The 19,916-nt window shown below is 30.6% G+C and overlaps 1 protein-coding gene across 11 annotated transcripts in view; it reads left to right on the plus strand.

Annotated features, from left to right (window-relative positions):
* LOC134690659 (serine-aspartate repeat-containing protein F-like) overlaps nucleotides 1-19,916 on the plus strand; it is an 89,438-nt gene that overhangs the window by 1,399 nt on the left and 68,123 nt on the right. For 2 of the 11 annotated variants that reach the window (XM_063550668.1, XM_063550720.1), the window contains exons 2-4: nucleotides 2,781-2,852; nucleotides 3,330-3,382; nucleotides 4,776-4,837. The exons of 1 other annotated variant lie outside the window; for it this stretch is intronic. The gene's annotated coding sequence lies outside the window, so the exon portion shown is untranslated. Of the gene's footprint in view, nucleotides 1-2,780; nucleotides 2,853-3,329; nucleotides 3,383-4,775; nucleotides 4,838-5,407; nucleotides 5,496-19,916 lie in introns of all 11 variants that reach the window. 8 more of the 11 variants (XM_063550659.1, XM_063550652.1, XM_063550683.1 and 5 more) reach the window with 6 other exon arrangements.

The raw sequence follows: 19,916 nt of genomic DNA on the forward strand, positions 1-19,916 counted from the left end.
AGAAATGGCGCATACAGTGACAAATGTAAGGGCCCACATGGCGCACGATACTTTTCACTTCGTTTTTCCGATCGTGTTCCATGCCGCCATGTGTGTGTACACAACTGCGTAAGGTTCCTCCAATAATAGGAGCACCTATATATTTTTGGGACGTCTCGGACGTTTCCTATGATAATAGAACCATGCAATTTCACGTCTCTGGTGTCTTCCTATTGTAATAATTAAACCATGCGGACTCACTGATAACCCGAACAACGTAATTAACCATCATTCATGATATATATTTTTTTTATAAACAACTTTAAAATTGTTAAATTTGGCTAGTACAGACGAGATTTAACCCTTATAATAACCTCATTTAGTTTAGCTTGATATTATTTCGATTGAAGAACCCCAAAGACTTTTTAGGAATATAGTTTTTGTCTCCATAAAAGACGCTTAACTGTCCTTGTCATTTTTTGGTCTTTGGCTCATTTTGACATTTTGTAAACATGACTTCTTCAGCGATTTGTTGTTCTGTTCTATGAATTAATGGTACTCTATACTGTTATTCTTGTCACCATGATGAAGTTATTATAATACAAGAAGTGCAGAGGAATTGCCTGAAATGTCCTCTGATACGGAACGTCTGGAATAAGTATGGTATCGACGAAGACCCAAATTTAATGTAAAAAAAACCAACATGAACATGAACAAGGCAACAGTACCAGTTTAAAAACTGTTAATAAAGGTTAACTTAAATATTGTTGGGGTTGGAAGAAGTTATTGTGTATTCATTGAAATTGAAATTGCAAAATCACAGGAACAATATCAATGATTTTATTAATGTAAAAGTAAGTACTACTCCTTTGCCAAAATATACTGATTCTTTTATTTTTCACAGAAGTTAATTCGAAATGGCCCACTCATTTGACATGGCCCATTGAATTTATTTTTGAGGGGCCCTGGGCCCATAGTGAAAACCTTCCAGATCACTGCAAATGAAATAAGAAATCTTTGACAATAGTGCAGACTCCAGCTTAAAAATTATTGATTAAAAATCAAGTCCATCAAAGAACAATAGAAATACTAAATGATAACTAACTTCATTGCTAGTCATGAAAGGAAGTAACTCAACTCGAAAAAACATGAGATTTCAGACCTATTAAAGGTATGACTGAAACTTGCCTGACTTGCAAATATTAAATCTCAACTTAATGATTGAATGCTGGTTGTTTAATGTCCAGTGGCAGATATTTCATGGATGTTCAGGATGAGAACCAATTTAATTTGGATTTATAACAATGCATTATATTTGGTTATTTCTATACAACTTGTACAAGGTTTGGAGTTGTATACTACCTTACAAAGATAATATTCAGATAGATGAAATATAAAAACAAGAAGATGTGGTAAGATTACCAATGAGACAACTACCACCAACAATTCAAACATGGACGTATTTTAAGCAATTGCAGTTCACTGTACAGCCTTCATCAACAAGAAAACAAACCATGTCATATAGTCCGCTATAAACGGGATAAAAAGCATGAAAAATGTCATGTGAATTTCTACAATAACTTTTATTTTCCAACTTGCCTGTTAATCAAATCATCAAGATACTGCCTAATTTATAACAATACCTTTATAGTACATTTGTAACTATTCATGTATTGTCTTGTATTCCATAGTCTATAATTTACCTAAAAATGGACCAGAAATCAGACTTGCTATATTTTTTCCAGTTTCAAATTTTTATGTCCCGGTGTAGCAGAGGCATTAAGTTTTACCCTTGTTCGTCTGTAAATTAGTTGTACATCCCTCAATTGGTTTCCGTTCTCAAACTTGAGTTTGCCTCAACCAAATGTTATTAAACTTATACACAATGCTCTTAACTAAATTACATAGATCAATATAAAAAAGAAGATGTGGTATGATTGTCAATGAGACAACTCTTCACAGGAAATCAAATGACAGTGAAATTAACAACTATCAATCACCATATAGCCCTCATCAATGACCAAAGCCCATACCACATATTGTCAGCTATAAGAGGCCCAGAAATGGCAAATGTAAATCATTTCAAACGAAAAAAAACTAAAGGCCTAATTTTTGTACAAAATAATAAACATGTTAAATGAAAAACAAATATGTAACACAGCAACATACAACAACCCCTGCAGTAAGTATAAAAAATTAAGATGGGGTATGATTGTCAATGAGTCAACTCTTCGCAAGGGACCTAATGGCACAATTTAACAATAATAGGTCACTGTACTGTCAATGAGCAAAGGCTTAAGCCCATACAGCATATTCAGCTATAGATGGCCTGGAAATGGCAAACTTGCATAAAACAGTTGAAATGAGAAAACTAACAGCCGTTTACAATTTTGTATTTTGGTGTAGTTACTTACACTGTTTTAAAATTATGTCCCTTTACAAATGGAAAAATTGCTGAACTTACGGTTTCATTTCTCTAACTTAAGTTTGCCGCAACCAAATGCTTTGTCACTTATTGACTTATACACAATGCTTATTACCACAAAGCTCAAATCAAGTATGAATTTGGGTAGTGTCACTTTTACCATTTTTGTATGACCGCAAATTTTGAAATTTTTTTCGTCGTATATTGTTCAGTTATGTCTCTGTATAACATTTTATGGAAGCAAAGCATCATGTTTGTCCCATGGACACATTCCCAATTCATTGTAGTCTAATTTCCCAACATCCTGTCGTAGTTTTAACCCTACATGTATTTGCTCTCTATCTCACATAATATAAACAAAACATCACAATTTCAGTGTTCTTTTTTACAAAATTGAAGAGGTAAAGGACTGTAAAAAGATGTGGGCACGAAATTTTACCACTGTCAAGTAAGTAAAAATGACAAAAGATGTAGAAAATTGAATTGCAAGTTTGAACTAGCAATAGAGGAAAGGGGGTATACAGTGTCCCCAAGGATTTGTATAAAAAGATGCTATACAAATCCTTGGTGTCCCCATATATTGCAAAAAAGATGTCAAAACAATTATTTTTCTTATAAGTATAAATGGAAAATATTTCAAAGCATTATGGGCTCACATTGTTATTCTTGCAATGTAAAGTGGTGTGATCTGCATCTGAAAACAACATAAAGACACTTGAAAAAATGAAAGCCATCAATTTATTATATTTTAGTTAAAAGATTAAATTTTGTCTTGTAATTTCGTTTTCCAGTGTACCAACTACCATTAAAGCTGCCTATCTTTGATGACTTGTCAAAATCCCAAACTTTCATTTAATGAAATTTCTGAAGTTATTTGTTTTGCTTCAACTCAGTAATGATGTTTATTTTTAATTTTCTCTTTCAGGGAATTGGTGAAACATTAAAACATATGTTCAGAAATGAAATTAACACCTTTGTGTAAGTATCAAATCCATTGCACCCTTTGATGTCCCTACAAATTAATTGAATTCATCTACATATAATTATCTACATATGTTTTTAGACTTTATTTTCTTTTATTAACTTGAAACTTCATAAATTTGTAATTAAAAGAAGAAACTTTTGATTAAATTTCTAAAGATTTTAAATCTTGAAATTGCCAGAAAGTCGGCAGCTTCTTTTAACTGATTTGAAGCAAAAAGGTCAAAGCATAATCCCATAATATAAACGTTGGAATCAAAGCATTCAGTTTTTAATGAGGCACTTTGAAGGTTAAAATTAATGTATTAATGTTCAATTAAATAAAGTTGGAGCAATTTGACAGAAGAATATAGGTTTATTGGTTAAGACAGGAAGTGGAATATTATAGCTTTTAATGTCTAGGTGTTGAAAAATCAAGGAAGCTGTTTGTTTGTATAAGGGATTTATTATAGGTAATGGTAATGTCAGTACAGGATTATTCCAATTTTCATATTAAGAATGAACTGCCCTGTTGACCTTGGAACATGTAAAAGGGGGTTGGATATCTGATAGGACATTGTGATGTAAAGATATTTCTGGGAAAGAGCATGTATGATATAGAAGTAATATTATGCGAAATAGAAAAATAAGGAGTCTTTGTTGATTAAATGTGCTCAGTATAGTTCATCTCTGTTTGATCTTGGTGGGGGTGGGGGGTGGGGAGGAGGGCGACTTGGTGGCGAGTGGTCTAAGTAGTTACTTATGTAATCACTTGCCAGACAACACTAATGTAGTGAGTTTAAACCCTGCTCTTGCGAGTGCACTCTCCTCCAATCTTAATTCACTAGGATTGTCAGTCTTCCTATTGAAGGTCTGTTTTAGTTGAATGATGACCTCTAGATTTCATTTTGGTTGCTTTGTATTGTTGTGTTGCTGTCCTATTGAATTCCTGTGGTATGTTTACCCAACATTTCCTCTTACTCATAATGAATTAGATCTGTGCAGTTTTCATAATTGTCATAACAGGAAATTATATCAAGTTTTATAGCAAAATCAATATTTTAATTTAGATTTAAAATAGTTTGAAAAATCAGTTCAATCAAAATCAACTTTTCACAACATGTCTGCGTTAGTTCTAGTATAATCTGACAAGCCTTTCCCTGTACATACATCATTTCTTCTGAGCTGTGGCTTGATTTTTAGAGACCCCTTTAGAACAATCATCCTAAAATCGCTGGACAATAATTAAGCTAGCACATATCAATCAATTAATTTCACATAATTTACTAATTCTTCATCCTAAAAATACTTAAGATCTTCATGTATGCAGTTGCTTGCCCTTGTTGCCTTTCACATCACTGTAAAAGATATCAGCTGAACATGTTTAGTCTCATTTGAGTTTTGATTTCAGAACATTTTAAAAGACAAAGACAGCACAACTGCACAGTAGAATTAGGATTGAGCATTTATAAGGTAAATTGTTTGTTCTAAGATTTCATTTCAATCAGAGGTCTCTTATCTCTGGTTACTATTTGCATGTAATAAGAGTTAATGCTTAACATAGAAGAACTCTCAAACAAGTCAAAAGGAGGAACATTCAAAATCTGAATCCAGAGTAGGCCTGATCATGGATGGAGGTAAAGCAGTCCTTTGGTGGTGTTCTGAATCCAGAGTAGGCCTGAAAACCATTCCTTTGATGGTGTTCTAAGTTCAGAGTAGGCCTGATCATGGATGGAGGTAAACCATTCCTTTGATGGTGTTCTAAATCCAGAGATGGCCTGATCATGGATGAAGGTAAACCATTCCTTTGATGGTTACATTTATGCATGTTTTAAGTGTACCTTTGTCATTGAATATGTATGTTAGAACTAGTTTATCTACAGGAATGATGCTTATGTGATCAACTCTTAATTCTATGTTCATTGACTCTCCCTAGCATTCAATATGGCCACCAGTGTGGAACATAATTTTACAAAAGGCATCAAGAGCTCATGGGATCATGAACTAAAAAAACTCTGAAACAACCATCGTTATCTTTTAAAGGTTTCATCTCCTGTTGGTGTTTGCCATTAGAAAACCTAGTACTTACAATGGGTAGTCAGACTGAGTCAATATTGAGTAAAGCCATTATGTGAGTATTACATACTCCTTGAAGCATCAAATGTTTTGTCTTTTTTCAGTTTCTCCTTTGAAGAACCCAGACTTCTCTTGACTTGTTTTGAAATAAGCTATATAAAGGCAATTTAAATTTTCCAATTTTGATCTATTGGCTTCCTGAACAACTGTTTTAATTTTAAGTCATAAAGACTGTTTTTATGTTGAAAAATCAATAGCAATTTTGTCATTATTTTCCATTGTTTTGTTTAACCTCTTAGGCTATGAAATTTATTTCTGGAATCAAAATATCATATTTTCATATTTCCATTTGAAATAAACACAAATGATGTCAATTTCATATGGACCATGTATTGATTAGCATGAAATTTTCTGAGTTATCTGTCAAATTTAATTTCTCTATTTAATATCTTTAATATTGTTAGTTACGTTATTTGAAAAATTCTGTCTCTTGGTCAAGTGATGTTGCTCTTGGCAACTCATTAAGTTTTTTTTGTTTTTCTAAAATCAGACTTGGAAGGAATTAAAATCAATAATATTTCCTGTTTTTCTAAAGTGATTTAATGTGAATAGTTCAGATTAATGGTACACTTATTAAAATTGCAAAATCTTGTAGTTTTTATAAATACGTTAGAATAAGTTTGTTGACATTTTATATTTCAAGAGAGATGATGCCATTTTCAAAGAGGTTTTTATCGTAAATTTGTTTTAATGTTCTATTGTTTGTCGAAGACTTGATATAAATTGCAAACCAAGTCAAGAGGTAGGAAGCATTTTGACAAAATTTACTTTTGATTGGATTAAATAGGACTATTCACTTGGGGTTGGAGTAAGCTAACACTTCAATTAGAAGTCAAAACACAGCTAGATTTGTCGACAACACTTTTCAATAATCAGTTTATCCTGTTGTTAAATATCCCTCTTAATGTAGTTGTGAAAGTTTTTTGGTTTTCGCTTTATGTTTGCCACTGTAATTCCTGCTGTATCTTGTGACAGCTGTGGCTGTCTGTCTGTCTTGTTTATTTACTTATTAAAATATGACGCTCATTAAGTAGCTATCCTGGACCAATAGGTCCATGTGAGCTTTGCCATCACCAAGTGGGGTTCATTGTAGTTAAATTGTGGTATAATACAGCTCTTCTTTTTTCTTTTTTTTTCTCTATGAAACTTTAATTAAGGGACTGAATGTTACTAAACTTTACTAGATGATATCCTGACTTTCGCAGTAAGTTTGCCTACCAAAGATTTTTTTAAAGTTTTCCTAATGAGGTCTTGGTAATGTCCTGACTGTGGCAGTAAGTTTGCCTACCAAAGATTTTTTTAAAGTTTTCCTAATGAGGTCTTGGTAATGTCCTGACTGTGGCAGTAAGTTTGCCTACCAAAGATTTTTTTTTAAAGTTTTCCTAATGAGGTCTTGGTAATGTCCTGACTGTGGCAGTAAGTTTGCCTACCAAAGATTTTTTTTAAGTTTTCCTAATGAGGTCTTGGTAATGTCCTGACTGTGGCAGTAAGTTTGCCTACCAAAGATTTTTTTAAAGTTTTCCTAATGAGGTAATGTCCTGACTGTGGCAGTAAGTTTTCCTATTTAAGCATTTGTAAATTCTTATTGATGTCCTAGAAGTGATAGTCATTTTGCCTATTTTAATCTTTCGACAGTTTGCCTAATTAGGTTTTGGAGATATAATGGTTGGTTTGTAATTTTGCCTATTTAAAGCCTTGTAAAGTAGCTGAAGATTGCTTTACATTGGGGATAGTTGATGTCTTGGGAGACAATAAATGTGCAATTGGTCTTATAGCCAGTAAATAAGTGTAAAATGCTAAACCCTGGAAACTTAGCTTTTAGAAAAAATGTTAGAATTCTTTACTTATGTTTCAATTAAGTCAATACAAACTTAGAGATGAGAATACGCTTTTATATTTATGTTAATTTATTTGTTATACATTATATATTTTTGTTGTGACAACTTTTGTAAAGACAATCACTTTTTATTTCTAAAGAATATTATAATGTAAAAAGAAAATAAAGTTACAATACTTGTCATGTTTCACAAATAAAATCCATTATCAGATGACAAATGACCTACCTGAATTTTTTTATTCCATAAAACAAATGGTCATAATATGTCATAAATGACCATCACTGGACAGTGGTCATTAAGTGTCAATAATAAATTTTTGTCTACCACATATGATTATGCAGTGACCTCTTTTGTTTTTACTGATTTTATGGTTAAGACTCTAAAAATGTAATAAAAAATATTGTACGAAAAATTGTCAAAAACTAAAAACGATTTCCCAAGTGTCAACAAAATCTATTTTCCTGGGGCTAAAACTGTCACCAGGAATTTTTTCATCCTTCCGAACTTTTAAACATAAAATATGTTTTAAAAGCCGTTAGTCACTCCCTTCAAAGAAAAAAGACCAAAAATATGACAAGTATCACCATAAAAATTCTTTACCCATCATTTCAAGGCTGATTGTAATTTCAAGATGTGAATATGTTGTTTTTGGAAATAAAATAAATATGTATAAATGTGTTAATATATTTAGATGCAGTAGTTGAATCACCTTTAATGGGATAAAAGGATTAAAGTTAGCATACACGTTCACAAAATCTGTCAACAGTTTTAAACAGCTTTTCTTAGCTATTGATTGTTGAAGGTCATTGTTAAAAACTTTAATTTTAGCACGTTTTGGACCAAATGTTGTATCTTAAGAAGCAGTTGTTACTAAAATTAGTTTTCAATTCGTATTATTGATGAATTAGAAAATATCATAAATAAAATTTGTGATAAATTAAAAAAATGCAAATTGAAATTGTCAGATGTTCTTTATCAGGATATTGAAATTAATTTATATTTCTGTTAAAATTGAATTTTAAGTTTAATCAAAAGAATAAACTTTCAATAAATATTTTGGGAAATTCAAAATTATTTGACTATGAAATATCCCATTATTATGCAGTTTTAATGGCTTTAAGGATTAAAAATGAATAATTTACATTAAATTGTTTACTGAGTGCTTGACAGAACTAAATATTTATTGATTTAAGTCTAATATTCCATGGATGAGTAGACTTCAGGTTTCAGAAGCTTTTATCTTTCTTATTTTTGTGAAACAATTATACTGTTTTTCTGTTATCAAGAGTCCAGCTGCAACTGTGAGGACAATTGTCAAATATCATTTGAACAGTGGACTTCCATTTTATAAAACAACATTTTAACATAAGAGGTTGTTTTTCAGCATTTTGATAATTATGAAAAACAGGACATCTAGGGTCTGCATCAATATGACAGTAACCCAACAACACAAAAAATTCACAGAATATTTCAAGCTGTGGCTATTTCTGCAAAGGTCTGTCATGACAGTTGTATCAGTTTACTTCACTGATTTGGCAGTCTTGGTATTCTTATGACTATTTGAGTAGACCTGGCCTCACGGTCATAAAACTTTCGAGCATGATTTTTGTACTCAAGACTTGAAAATCAACCAATCAAATTGCTGGATTTCTTGTTTCGAGCATGATTTTTGTGCTCCGAGCACTAAGCAAAGTTATATGCCTTCAAGGCCTGATCTAGTGGGCTTGTAGTTTGTACAATATTAGTTCTACGTGTATCAAGAAATGTAGGGAGGAGAACTTTGAAATAAGAGAATAATTCTATTTCACTAAATTGTCTAGTTCCAGATATGGCATCTGCACGTCATTTGAAAGCATAATGGGTAAGGTTGCCCAATGCTACAGTAAATTATGTTAGTTTTATGTTTAATATAGGAAATAAGGTGTGGTATGATTGCCAATGAGACATCTGGCTCCACAAGAGACCTTAGATGACACAGAAATTAACAGCTCCACAATAAGCAAAGCCATTTGGCATTACCCCATAGTCAGCTATAAAAGGCCCCAAAATTTAACTCTAGTAGTGATTTTCCAATTAATTTGTAGGTTAACAGTTTAGTCCTATTTTGTTAAAAGGTCAAGCATACAAGCATATGGATTTAGGATTTATGCTAAATCATGATTGTTGTAAAGTAATGTATGAAATTTACATATTTTATTCATTTTAATTGCAAAAGTTTAACTTCTCCTTTTAATTGTACTATAGCCCCCAACACAACTTCTTCAATCAAACTAAAACACACAAAAAAGTCATGTGCCTAAAAATAAGTGCTGAAACATCAAAAACATTAGTATGTTCTCTTGTCTTTTCGTCAACATAAAAATGTAGTGAAGAAAGTTAGAATGTGTTAGCCAGATGTAAGAGTTTGAATAATTTCCAAAAAACATAAGCATTTGACAAAACATTAAATGATAATGAATAAAAGAGTGGAAGACTCAAGTCATGTCACTTATGTTTATTGTTTTAATGGTCTTAGCAGACGACACAATATTTGAATTTCCTGCTTCTTTTGGAGATTTGTCTGCAAGCAAATACTTCAAATAACATTGTCTGTAGAAACACTTTTTTGATTCATGGTCTTTGAAAGGTTTTTTTATATGTCCGTCACATTGATGACTTCGTTACGATTCCGGTCAGGAATTTTAAGTCTGTTATAGCGGATGGGATGATTGTTTCTGAAAATCCTTTTGTTTTTATAGATCCAAGAATTTAAGTGTTTTTGATTTAAAGCCGCTTTTGTATTGTTTGATAGGGTTTTTAAGACTCAAGGGCCCAAGAAATGATCTTGTGTTTTTGGAATAATGGTTTTATCAGTTAAAGAGGATTTGATGGCGAAAAAATCATTTCTACATTTCATATGATGATTGATTAGGCAGCAATTTAATTTTGATTGAAAAAACTTGGTTATAGAGAAATAGAACCATAAGTGGTTTTGGCACCATACTTGTATGTAACAGAGTTCTCAATAGAATGGGTTTTAGCATGGAATTTTTAGAATCAAATTGTAAAGAAAAATATTTGACCGAGACTATTGAGTGGGATAGTTGTCAACAATCGACTTGACTTATTTGAGAAATGTCAAAATTGTCTGGCATTTTAACTTAATGATAAGTTTCCATGGAAATCCAACTAAAAAGATCTTAAATTGTAATGAGTTTATGACAGAAAATTAATGAACTTTTAAATCAAACATTTTCAGCAATCAAAAACAGACATAAAAATATTTTTGTTTGATTTTCCTGTATTTGTCCCAAAAGTTAATATCCTTAATTTTATAGAATGATTAGTTGTCTAATGGCTGAATTGACAGAAAGCCAGAAATTTGATATATATTGAAGCATTAAAGCAGTACTTTCAGATATTCAAATTTTTTGTGATTTTTAATAAAATGACATAGTTTGGCCATTATCCTAGTTGCTGATATGTTTTTCAAATGGTTATAATTATGGAGTTAATCAGTTGTGGAGCTGTATTTAACTTTTACATAATTGCAGAAGAATTATTGCAAACTTAGAAGAAATTATATGGTGACTAAGATTGAAGTTGACATTAAGAAGAATATAATTGTAATATACGATTCATATTATTGGGCTAGAGACTGCAATTTTATATTGTTTTTGTTCAATAATTGTGTTTTATGCATATATGGCATTTTGTAAATTTTATATTATGAGGATTTGAAAAATTATATGACTACAGTTCTTCTGAGAATTGCTGTTAAGTTTCAAAATTCATAAAATGCTAATAAAATGGCAATTTAAGCATTTTAGTCCTTGAAATTTTAGGAAAGGAACCTACACTCTTTTGATAATTCTTTATTTGATGGCTAATTATCAAACATATGCTAGGATTATTTTCTAATACTATATGGTATTTTAAGTTTTAGAAATAGAAAACAAAGCTTTTAAATGCCTTTTAATTACTTCATCGTTGCATGTATCTGTAATCTGAAATAGCAATTTTTGCTTGGAGATTAGAGCGCTCTGATTTCCACATAAAACAGACAATTTACGAACAAAGACCTGTCAAAGAAATGCAAATAAAGTTGTCAGTTAAAAGAAATCTACATCAACTGCACAAATTACATGGTTGTAGTTCACTGCTTAGAACACATTTTCTTTCTATTGTCTACCGCTTTTTTCCATTGTAAAGTTTTTACTAATTGTGTTGTACTATTTTTTTTTATCAACTGTAGTTTCTATTATATACTTCACAAACAATATGACATAATCTTTGTGAAAAATAATAGAGGAAAAAAGTAATAACAAATGTGCGAAGTCAAAACAATTCCAAAAAATGCATAAAAAAATAATAATCCAGAAGTAGATAAAATTGAGAAAGCAGATCATCAAATACAACAGTACTAGAAAAGTACGGTAATAATCAAGTTATATCCCATATGTTATCATGTTGTGGTGTGGTTGTTAAAAGTTGGTCATGTCCTTTAATTTTAATAGATTTTTAAGATTTCTATAAATTTATTTTAAGGAGTACATGTCTATCTTATTAAGAGTACATCTGAACTTGATCTCATTTTCATAGTTCGTATATCATTGTGAAGTTTTATGATACATGTAGTGAGACTGATTTCAAAGTAATAAAACATTATTCTGTCATAACCAGTCAGACATATCCAAGTGTCACTTAAATATCATGATATCTATATTCTCTCACTACTAAGATATCACAAGGCTTTCATACATAGACCAACAGACATTTCAAAGACATCTTTACACTCAGTGTCTAACATTTACTAGTATAGATCAATTAAATATAAACATTGAATAACATGGGTTTTTAGATTTCCTCAAACAAATGTTATGAAACTGTACAAAATGCTTTAATGACCACAGAATACATTTCAAATTTGAATTTTAGTGGTGTCATTGTAACTGTGTTTGAGTTATGCCCCTTTACAAATGGAAAAATTGCTGACTTTTTTGTTTCATTCTCTAACTTAAGTTTGCCTCATCATAAGGCTATCAAACATCTACACAATGCTTATTACTACAAAAGATAAGTCAAGTTTGTTTTTAGGGGTGTCAGTCTTATTGCTTTAGAGTTATGCCCCTTTACAAGTTAGCCTCAACCAAATGTTTTGAAAGGTATACACTATGCTTATTACTACAAAAAACAGATCAAGAACAAATTAGGGTAGCGCCACTTTTACTGTTTTTCAGTTATGTTCCTTTATAACTTTATATGATAGACAAGCGTGGGCATCATCTGTGTTCCATGCACATATTCCACATTTATTTTTACTTTTCATAACACTCAAGTTGTCAATAAATGATAAAGATAGTAAATTTGACACCTTTTTTACTGTGTATTATGATCATTTGCAGTAAACAATCACCTTAGGTTGATTAGCACCTTACTTCACTAAAATGTTATTTTTCAGGTGAATGAGTGAAGTTTTATTTTCATCAATTGAATGAAAGAACCATATTTGGTTCTGATGTATGGACTTTACCATGGATTGTCTTATTTGTCAGAAACTGGAAGAAAATTTTCCTTCCCTTTGAACTAAGAGATGAGTTAATTGTGCAGTATAAAAAAAATAGCTAAAAAAAGTTATAAATATGATTAATATGATGAAACTTTTTTTTTATCAATTTTTAACACATTGTTTGAATGTTTTATGCTATTTACACTCATTCTGCCTTTGGCTTCAGTTTAAAACAGGTAAACAGTTTCCTAAGATAATTGAATTCAGTACTGAAAACAATTTAATTTTAAAACTCATAAATTTTTCATTTCACCCTCTAGTGTATTATTCAGTTGATTCATCTGTCTGAACTATTGTATAGAAAATTAGCCATCAGTAAATAGTTTACAGGTACGCACATTCTGGAATATATCTATAGTGGACTTTACTTCCTTACAATTTAGATAACCTGAAAAATATCAGAATTTCTTGATGTAAAAGAATCAAGATGTCTGTCTTTGATTTATCTTACCTCTATTTTTTTTTTTTTAGAATTGTGAGCGTTATGATCTTCAGTTGCAGTATTCTAATGTCAAAACTTGGTTTCAGAAGGCTTTAAATGAGGGTCTAACAATTTTCTCCCATTTTAAATCTACTTGATAGAAAGTTGATTAAAGGTAAATATGTAGAATATGCTGCTGCTAGAAGGATGAAATTATATAAAGCAGTACCAGGTATTACTAAATTATGTTGGATATCAATAAAATGGACCCCAATAATACCTGGCTACAAGAAATATGACTAGAATATTTGATGTATTGAATGATTGTAAGGTGAATATGACCATTTGTCAGAGTTCCCCTGACCTTGACCTCATTTTCAGGTTTCATTGGTCAATATTGAGTTTTCCTTGTTAGATCTGTTCCTCAGATTCGATTACCAATAGGTTTTCTTTATTTTGTCATTCTGATATCCATGAAACATTTGCATGCCACTGGTTGTTAAGCAACTTACAATCAATCAATATTTATTTGGTAGATGGAATAATTGTAATGTGTATATGTCTGTCTGGCAGGGTTCATCTGACCTTAACCTAATTTTAACACATTATTTGTGAATGGTACTTTCTTGGTTAAGTCTGTTTCTCAGATATAATAAGCAAATGAAAGCTATATTTGGTATAATTACATAATTGAAAGATCGGTGTCTGTGTTGCAGGGTTCATCTAATGATCAATAGGTCAACTACATTTGTTTTAATGAATGATTGTTAAATAGGTCATATTGGTAACAAAACCTTTTATCTTAAAGATTTTCAATATTAAATTCAATCTCATCACTAGAGCAGGTGATAGTCATTTCAGTGTGCATCTTTTTTTCCTATAGTAACCACATTTTAAATTTCTTTAAAACAAATTTTCTGTTGACATTTTTCTTCTTTCTACAATCTAGTTTATAGATCATATAATTAAAAGTACATTTAAAACAATCTTATCTAGGAAAAAAAACATTGGTTTTCTGTAATTATGTCCTGTTAACATGCAATCCATAGGCTTAAGTACCGATGAATGTTGTTTCTTTTAAATATTTGATGCCATTGTCTTTCCCAGTGGAGTAAGAAAGGGGTAGAAAGTTTGGAATGCTAATTGTTTTATTTTGATTGAGTTAATTATTACAAAGAAGAATTTGAAGATTTTTTTTTCGATGGAAGCTTGGCTTTATTGTGAAATTTTATATGAAATATCTGTCGTGTATTTTGTTTGTAGTTTTAATTAAATTTCCGTCAGTTTTTCAAAGCCTCACAGACATTTGTGTCGGCTGGTAATTGAATTTTTTCATTTAGAAATTGAATTGTAACTGAGAACTTTGAGTACTAAATTATTTCTGGTTTTAATTTAATGATATTTTAGATTTTTTGTTTAGATGCTCCCTCCAGCATGAAAGAGAAACTTTGCATGTTTCCTACCAAGTTTTTATTTCAAGTTACAGACCAAAATTCCCTTGGCAATTCAAACATTGAACAAAATGTTGGAAATAAAGCATTAAGAGATATATTATTATCATATAACTGAAAATAATGAAAATTTTTATCTTGTCAATTTATTGAATATTGTAAAAGTCATATATTGTCCTCATTTTTTTCTGTATTATTTAAGAGGTAACAGTGTTCTTTAACCTTTGAAATTATTACATTAAGAATTATTTTTTCATAGAGAAAGGTGACCTGCAAGATGTAAAAGTAGCTGACAAATTTCTTAAATTGAAGTTAATTTTTGGGTGAAACGATATTTAAGTTCGATTATTTAAATTTTGAAAAAAGTATTTTGAACTTGTCATCCAAACGAGTTACAGCAAAGATTAAGATGCCATCAGTACAACACTATTAATAAGATAAGGAGAAGTGGTATGATTTCCTATGAGACAACTATCCACAATGAAGTGGATGTAAGCAATTACAGGCCACAATATGGCCCTTAACAATTAGAAAAAATTATACCGTATAGTTGGCAATAGTCTTTATTTTGATCTGCAACTCATTGAAATTCAATTTACTGCACAAATTCATCTACAATAGTTTAATATTTGATCTTTGATTTTGAGGGTCTCCCATACCAAACTTAACCAAGCCATTTCTGATATATCAATTTGTACTAAAGATCCTTGAAATTACCTTGACAGAATTCCATCAAAATTTCACTGTTCTTCTACACCATTACTTGAAGCTGTGCACCTGCTAATTGATATTTTTGGTGTATCACATGTTGGTGGATTGATATTCTATTGCATATTGGTATTTTGGTGGATTGATATTTTCTTATCACATATTGGTCGATTGATATTCTAACACATGTTGGTGGATTGATACTCTATAAGGTATTGGTGAATTAATATTCTGTCACATATTGGTGGATTGATACTCTTATCATTTATTGGTGGATTGATACTCTTATCACTTATTGGTGGATTGATATTCTTATCACTTATTGGTGGATTGATATTCTTATCACATATTGGTGGATTAATACTCTATCACATATTGGTGGAATTGATACTCTTATCACTTATTGGTGGATTGATATTCTTATCACATATTGGTGGATTGATACTCTATCACATATTGGTGGATTGATACTTTTATCACTTATTGGTGGATTGATATTCTTATCACATATTGGTGGATTGATATTCTTATTACATATTTGTGTATTGATACTCTACCACATATTGGTTGATTGGTATTCTTATCACATATTGGTGGATTGATATTCTTATCACATATTTGTGGATTGATACTCTACCACATATTGGTGGATTGGTATTCTTATCACATATTGGTGGATTGATATTCTTATCACATGCATATGCGATGTTTCAGCTCCTAGTTGATATGATAATCAGTTGATTGGGTGTCCTATCAAGATAATCTTGATTTAAAGTTTCTGCTTACAACTTTAACAAGGAAGCTACTAAACAAGGTTCTGATAAATTTTATGTCATCTCTTGTTTATAGGTTTCACTGGTCAGTTGTATGGGTTTAGACCAGGTTGCATATACAGCTATAAAACAGAGGGTTACTTTTCAATACTAACACCTGTAAAATAGTTTGGTATTTTACTATAGCTATGTCGAATCATTTGTGTAATGAGGTGATGATTGCTTTTGTTTTAGCCTTTGAATATATAGATTTTGATTTACTATGCTGAAAAATGTGTCTGCAAATAAAAGTGTAAATTTGACCACTGATAAGATTTTAGCCATGTATGGTAAATTAAGGATCCTAACGAATACAAACAGGTTGTCATTTTCAGTGAAATTGCATTTTTTCACATGGTCAGTTTTGATTATATACACGATGATGTGAAATAACAATTCAATTTTTTCATGACTTGGCCATAGCTGCCAATGTCAAATTTAGAAAAAAATCAATTCTAGTTTTATTATGATTGAAAAGCATCGTATTTAGCGTGATCATAAAGCACAACAAATTTAATCACAAGCTGACCAGCGGCCTTCAATAATAATCAATTTTTTCCTTCATTCTAGCAAAGTGAAGTTTATTGGCAATACCCTTAAAATAATAAAGGCATAGCATCTTCTGTGACTTATAAATATTTGAAGAGATTTATTGTTGTCCAAGACAGGGCATTGGTGTTGTCACATTGTAAAAGTCAAATTACAAAGTTATGTCCACTACTTTCTTGTCAGGTTTAGATTAAAACTTTGAAGATAGGATGAACATCTCCGGATGTCTGGACACAGAAGGTCAATACACTTCAAATTGTTTTTTTCACAATTGACATTTTCACCAGGAAAGATAATTTGTTGCAATACCAACTTTGAGGTAAAATTGCACTCTGATATTTAACTGAAATTTCAAAGTACTATAGACTGACCACATATTTATGATTTAAAGATATTGATATAAATCATATTGAGGTAATTAAGAATAGTTTCATTTCTATAAATCTAAGAATAAATGCAGAACAAGGATGAATTTTCTTTAGATTTAAAAAAAAAAGAGAGTATACTGGTTGACCCAAATTTTTTGACATGATTATCAAGTTTCTTAAGGATCAGTTACATGAAACTTATCAGTGACTCATCTATCAATTAGAGTACTGACACTGAATGTAGATCTTTGGAAATATTTTTTTTGTAAACTTCATTTAGAGCTATGAATATTGTATAGAAGACCCCCTATCTTTTGGTAAAAGTCTTATGTTGTCCTCAAAATGCAGTTTGATTTGGTTTGTATTGTTGGGTTGCTGTCTCATAGGTGTCGTTACCTTACACACTATTTTATTCATCAATGTACAAAGCCTGAAATTGAATAGTATGACAAAAATGCAAGAAACCCTAATTTAAACAAAAGAAATGAAGATTTACATCCTATATCTCTGGTTGTTCTTGTGGATAGTTGTCCTAATGGCAATCAAATATTTATTAAAATATGGAAAAAAATCTTTATAAAAATGAAAGGGCTTTAGAAATGAGACAGATTGGGCTTTTTCCAAGTGGCAAAAGTGAGCTTTAATTTCATTTTCTAACAACCCCAAGAACACTTGATTATTTCTTTTTTGTTTAAATTAAATATGGTGTCTAATTTTAAAATTCATTAAAACCTGCATTTAGTATAAAGAAGATTGATATATTAACTTTGAAGTAAATCAGGGTTAAACTGGAGTAAGTAGTAAGTAATGGGAAGATTTATTACATTTACAAGATAATTTTCTATCAGAAAGGTGTGAGCAGATCAAAAGTTGAAATCAGTGTGAACTTGATGTGATGAAGGATAAATGTCAATTTGAATAATGAATGAGTTTTGTTAAAAAATACTTTCTACTAATTTAACAGACAATTAATAGGATGATTTCTATTGACATCTTTATAGATTAAAAAAAAACTTCATTTGAATGATGAGGGAATCAGATAATGGTTTGCACCCATGCTGGTAGGAAAACAAAATACTAGTTCGACTTGATTAAAACTAATTGGAGTATCTTTTTTAAAAAGAAGATGTTATGTGTTGTGCATTGTAGTTTATTTCTAAAATAATGAAATGCTTTGAAATCGTATTCCGGATCTGCCATAGCAATGCTGTTGTTTTTTAAATTTTGAAAATGGTGTTGGGTGCTAAATTTTTTACATATAACATGACTCAAACACAAAATAGTTCATTTTTTTACTTTTCAGAGATGTTAACATAGATCTAATGATACATTCTTACAATAATTATATTTTTTTTACTAAAATTTTTTGTGAACTTGTAATTAAAACAAAGCATGAATGCATATGAATGTTAATTATTGAAGAATGATAATTAGACAAAGTTTAGAGTATAAAATTGCTCTGTCATAAATGTTGGAATTTAGATTATATTGATGAATGATTCATTCATTTAGGCTGAAACAATGGAGACAAATTAATATAATGTGTTTACAAAATTATGAAATTACCACAAACATAATTAATTTTACAAAATGTCAGTAATATGCTGCATTTACCATTAAAATTATTTCATTGACCAAAAAATATGAGGCTTCCCCTTTACAAAAAAAAATATATGTATATGAATCATGCCAATTATGAAATTAAGATTATCTGCCAAAATTCTGTGCAATTTTATGGAAAAAACATAAAAGACTTAAATCATGCATGGAAAACATATCATTTTCATTGTATCGATAAATACTTCGGATATCTAATAGCAAGTAATGTTAAAAAAAGGGGAGATGAGATATAAACTTAATTACTGAGTTAGTGTTAAGATTTAATGGCTAGCTTCTAAATTGCATTGGAGAAAAAATAACGGGATGACTAGACTCTGCCAAATTAAGTTTCCTTTCCGTTACAATGTAAAAAAAATTGATAGAGAAAATGAATGATGTATAAGAATGAGTTCTTTATTTAATCTTTTCACTGCTGTACATTTCAACAAGTGATCATTGGTGGAGTTAATTCCCCTTTATTTAATCTGTACCCTTAACATTTCAACAAGTGATCCTTAAGTTACTTCCCCTTAATTTAATATGCACACTTCATTTCAACAAGTGATCCTTTGTGGAGTTACTTCCCCTTTATTTGATTTGTATGCTACATTTCAACAAGTGATCCTTGAGTTACTTCCCCTTTATTTAATTTGTTCACTACATTTCAACAAGTGATCCTTGATGGAGTTATTCCCCTTTGTTTAATTTGTTCATTACATTTCAACTAGTGAACCTTGGTGGAATTAATTCCCTTTCCTTAATCTGTTCACTACATTTCAACAAGTGATTATTTGTGGAGTTAACTCCCTTTAATTTAATTCGTTCTCTTCATTTCAACAAGTGATCCTTGAGTTACTTCCCCTTTATTTAATCTGTACACTACATTTCAAAAGTGATCCTTTGTGGAGTAAATTCCCCTTCACCTAATCTGTACACAACTCACAGAATTGATAAAGTTGTATGCAAAATAATGCAATTGAGGTGATATTTTCTGATATTTAAATATCCTCAAATAGATTCAACTATCCCTATTTACATGTATTAAGATTGACTAAGGTATCAACTACAAATGAGATCTTTGTTGTCCAGTATACAATGTTTTACTTGATGGTACTGATTTTG

This window comes from Mytilus trossulus, chromosome 1, assembly GCF_036588685.1.
Source record: "Mytilus trossulus isolate FHL-02 chromosome 1, PNRI_Mtr1.1.1.hap1, whole genome shotgun sequence".
NCBI lineage: Eukaryota > Metazoa > Mollusca > Bivalvia > Mytilida > Mytilidae > Mytilus > Mytilus trossulus.